Source organism: Sinocyclocheilus rhinocerous, unplaced genomic scaffold (assembly GCF_001515625.1).
Source record: "Sinocyclocheilus rhinocerous isolate Xijiao unplaced genomic scaffold, SAMN03320098_v1.1 scaffold1055, whole genome shotgun sequence".
In the NCBI taxonomy this organism is placed as follows: Eukaryota; Metazoa; Chordata; class Actinopteri; order Cypriniformes; family Cyprinidae; genus Sinocyclocheilus; species Sinocyclocheilus rhinocerous.
In genome coordinates this window covers 408,364-413,134 of record NW_015658727.1, presented here as the reverse complement: position 1 = coordinate 413,134, position 4,771 = coordinate 408,364, and the positions used below count along the sequence as shown (strand labels likewise).

At 33.9% G+C, this 4,771-nt stretch overlaps 1 protein-coding gene and 1 long non-coding RNA gene across 2 annotated transcripts in view; both read left to right on the top strand.

Annotated features, from left to right (window-relative positions):
- LOC107722808 (transmembrane protein 132C) overlaps positions 1-4,771 on the top strand; it is a 152,447-nt gene that overhangs the window by 33,834 nt on the left and 113,842 nt on the right. The gene's annotated exons all lie outside the window — the stretch shown is intronic.
- Positions 3,422-4,771, top strand: part of LOC107722830 (uncharacterized) — a 3,645-nt gene continuing 2,295 nt past the window's right edge. Inside the window, exons 1-2 of the long non-coding RNA XR_001637847.1 lie at positions 3,422-3,542; positions 3,787-3,880. This is a non-coding gene — a long non-coding RNA (uncharacterized LOC107722830). The remainder of the gene's footprint in view (positions 3,543-3,786; positions 3,881-4,771) is intronic.

The window sequence follows — 4,771 nt, the reverse complement described above, 5'->3', positions numbered from 1 at the left end:
GAAACTGTTGCTGCTTCATATTTTTTTGGAACCTGTGATACTTTTTTTCAGGATTCTTTGATGAATAAAAAGTTAAAAAGAAGAGCATTTATTTAAAATAGAAATCTTTTCTAACAATATACACTACCGTTCAAGTCAGTAGGGTCAGTAAATTTTCATTCTTTCTTTTTTTGAAAGAAATTAAAACTTTTATTCAGCAAGGATTGACAAGAAGTGATAGCAAAGATTTATTTATATTGTTAGAAAAGATTTATATTTTGAATAAATGCTGTTCTTTTTAACTTTTTATTCATCAAAGAATCCTGAAAAAGTATCGCAGTTTCCAAAAAAAAAAATATTTGGCAGCACAACTGTTGCCAACATTGATAATTCTAATAATAAATCAGCATATTATAATGATTTCTTAAGGATCATGTGACACTTTACACTGGAGTAATGGCTGATGGAAATTCAGCTTTGCATCACATAAATAAATTATATTTTAAAGTATATTAAAATAGAAACCATTATTTTATATTGTAATAACATTTTGCAACAAGACATTTGGTTTTGTTCTGTATTTTTGATCAAATAAATGCAGCCTTGATCCATTATTTTATATTGTAATAACATTTTGCAACAAGACATTTGGTTTTGTTCTGTATTTTTGATCAAATAAATGCAGCCTTGATGAGCATAACAGACTTCTTTAAAAAAAATTACAAGTCTTACTGATCCCAAACTTTTGAGCGGTAGTGTATATATATATATATATATATATAGTCACAAATAAACTGTATTTGCTCTAGTCAAACTCATTTTTTGCAGTCTTTGTCTGTCATTTGTATGAGAAGTAACCAACCACAGCACTGCATACATTATTCATTCACATTTCCAATTGAACACCCATGCAATTCACTGCAATCCAACCCCTCCTTAGCGAACAAGTTCCTCTGTGTTCTTTTTGTTATATGTTTGATATCTGGATTAAGAAGTTTGCTTCAAGCTAAATAAGATGTGTCATGCTTTTGTATACAAACAATTTGCAGTATTGTTTGGTTGCTGCTTGGGTGACCCAAATTTGTGAACTTTGAGCTGTGGCAAACACTTTCACAACCCAAAAGCCGTAAAGCCTGGAGCTCGGTACAGAGAGGACAATTTAGAACAGCACATTTGATGGTTATAGTGTTTTGCCACATTATACAGGTACATGTTAGAAAGAGTAGCTGGATATTGGAAAAACAGCACTATTATGAGCCCAGCTGTGCTTCTGTCACACTACTGAAAATTGTAGCTAAATTTGTGTCATCACTATGTGTACTAGTTACTGCCAATGCTGGATTAATTTATTTAGTATGGATTGAATTTGGATTGAACTTGGCTGTCATGCTGATCATGATTAAAGCATTTTCAGTTGAACACTCTAAAACCCATGTGGTTTCTTCATCGAGATCAAAAAATGTTCAATGCAATTAAATGCCATCTTGCCGTGCATAAATCAGAGTTGTGGTTTTATTGGCGCTAAATATCCACTGTGCATTCTGAATGCATTCAAAGCCCTGTCATCAGTTAAAACAGCAACAGTGTCGTTTCAGAGATTCAGTCTCTCTGCTACATGCTCATGCCCACGAACTGGAGTCTAGCCAACACGGTGGTGGGTTTTCATTATACAAGTGTTTTTAGTTATTTATATATTTTGAATGGAACACCATGTCTGATTAATTAGTAGCCAGACTTCTGTAATGACTTTTAACTTTAGAACCTCATGAAATCTAAATTGGGGTTCTGTAGCTATTAGTCCATATGTGTTAGCTTTGAGGCCATCTATATGTTAATGTACTCATTAACATATACTTTTTTTTGTCAAGTAAAATAATCTTTCTTCCTTCTTGCAGAATATCTGTTCAAAAAAGTATATCACATTATTGAAATATCATTTTCTTGGTGACTAGCATTTCTGGTTATCTTTTTTGTAGCCGTGGAAGTTGCTAGCAGTATGCTGTTATTTTAGTAGGTTGTTATTTATATACTAGTATTTATTAATATTTTGAATCAGCTTGTATTTTATGTTTTCAGTTTTTATTTTAATTTTAGTTTTAGTAATTTTGCTATGTGCTTTTGTTATTTTCAATTTTGTCATTTTTCAGTCATTTTACTACTTTTTGAACTTTTTACTTTTAAAATGTTTAAGTTATTTTTTTAATTAAATATTTACGTTTTATTTTATTTAAGCTTTATTTCAGTTAACAAAAACTATTTCTAAATTTAACAACACTGGATATTTAGAAAAACCTGGCAATTTGCAAAGGCAGTAGGCTAATCATAACAAATTATTAATTTCACTTTTTATAGCTTTTGTTATAATATTGGCAATTTAAAGACATTAATGGGCATATTTACATAGTTAACAAAACATCATTATGTAAATTTGTTGGATTTCTTATCAGGCACTGAATTAAGTACCTATTTAAAGTTCTTTCAGCCTATAGAGTGCAGCAGTGCCGCACACTTTTTCAGCAGCCATGGTCGTATTTTTTCCATTTATTTTCCCCATAGGGATTTTAAGAGTCTTTGTTAAAGAGTTCCCTTTCAGTCGGTCACTCTCGACGTCACGTCGGATGACCGACGAATTGGGATCTCGCTTAGAGGGACCAATCTACTTCGAGTGTAAACAATGTGCATTGGCTCGTTTAGGTTACGCTCGAAGTAGATTGGTCCCTCTAAGCGAGATCCCAATTCGTCGGTCATCCGACGTGACGTCTCCGTTCCCTCCTTCAGGGAACGAGGGTTACATATGTAACCGAGACGTTTTATACCCTGAACCAAACCAGCCAGCTCTGAGGTGAATCAATCACAGCATTACATTACATACAATTTTGAATTGAAGCAAACAAGTACTTAAAAATTGCACAAAAAGACAAAGGTACAAGACTACACTGTAACTGATTTTTGTAATTTGAACAGTATTTTACTGTAATATGTACAGTAAGATACTGTAAAATGTGTATACAGTATTTTACTGTAAACAGCAAAGGATTATGGGAAAATATACGGTCACTACTGTATTTCCTCACTACTGTAAATTAATTTACAGTAGTGAACTTGCCCGCGAAAAACTGACCAATGGCAAGGGAGATTTCTTTTTTGACTGTTTGGTTGAAGTGGCCAATCTGGCCATAAAAGGACAAAAGAGAAATACCGTTAACTGGACAAAAAGGATAGTATATTATTTCTGTTTTATGCAATTATTTCCTCACTACTGTAAATCAATTTACAGTAGTGAACTTGCCCGCGAAAAACTGACCAATGGCAAGGGAGATTTCTTTTTTGACTGTTTGGTTGAAGTGGCCAATCTGGCCATAAAAGGACAAAAGAGAAATGTTAACTCGACAAAAAGGTTAGTATATTATTTTCTGTTTTATGCAAAACTGATATTTTAAGATATTTTTACTTGCTAACAGCAAACTAACATTATTCATCGTGTCATTTTTCATGTCGGGAGTTGGAGCCTTTTTTTCTGACTGACGGCCGGAATGCCGCCAAAAGGCTGATAACATGGACTGGTGAGTAAGTTAAGGTCACCTATATTGCTCGAAATAAACCTTAGTTAAACCGAGAAACACGTTTGTACGTTCTGCTGCCCTTTAATGCAAGTTAGCTCCTCTGGCGAGTCGTTATTTAACCTTAACAGCGAATTAACGTGAAATACTGAGGTAAAGTTAAAGTGCGTTAGGCAACATCACTGTTTCAGTGGAGATTTTAAACAGTATTTTCTAGTAACGTACTTCTTTTGTTTGTTATTTTCAGATTTCTAGTCTAAATGTAGTCTGCAGCGTCGGAGATGTATTTTGGATCCTCTTCTTGTGAATACCACAGATAGTATCGATGATAACATCAACTGGTAAGTTAATAATGTACCAATGTCGTATGTAACTTTAGAGACGGTCCCTAAATTCAGTGACAGACGTAACGTTAACATAAAACAGCGAGCTAACAACCTAACGTTACTGAGGAAAACTGAGTTAAGAAACACCACTGTTAAAAACATCTTTTGTATTTTATTTTCAAGTTTGTGGTCATGTCGTCTGCATCGGAGGTGTATTGGAGTCCTGTGATTGCCTCGTAGCGGTGCTAACAACAGGTGAGCTTCCATCAACTTAACTAACGTTAATGTTACTAAATTAGCCAAATTAGCCTCTAGCTGCTGTTCTCCACTAACTGACAGAACAGGTTGACTTTTTAAAGAGAGGAACATGCTAGCAATATATTAATATAGCAAGTTTTGCTGATAAATATAAAAAATGTCTATTTTATTAAAATGTAAATTCTGTTACTCTACGGCAGTTTTTTCTGATCATAAACTACAGTAACACAAAATGATGTTGTGACTGTTACAGGAGATTTCTCCAAGCAAAAACAGGATCCTGACTATGAGAGGCAGAATCATCATACAGCCAGCTGTCCATTTTACAGAAATGCAGAATTAGGTAACACAAAATACATTTAGTTTTACTTTGCATTTACATTTATGCATTTGCCAGATGCTTTTATCCTAAGCAAGTTACATTGTATTTAAAGTACACATTTTATTAAGTTATTCATTCCCTGGGAGTCTAACAGGGGCGGCACTAGGGGTGGGCTAAGGGGGCTGAAGCCCCAAATGTTTTTATTACAGTGTCTTATGCACATCAAGATTGAGTTTTCATGCGCATTCTAATTATTTCTATTAAACCAGCACTTAAACAGCAAAATGCAGCTGCTTCAGGTATCTTTAACTTACTGTAGCCTATAA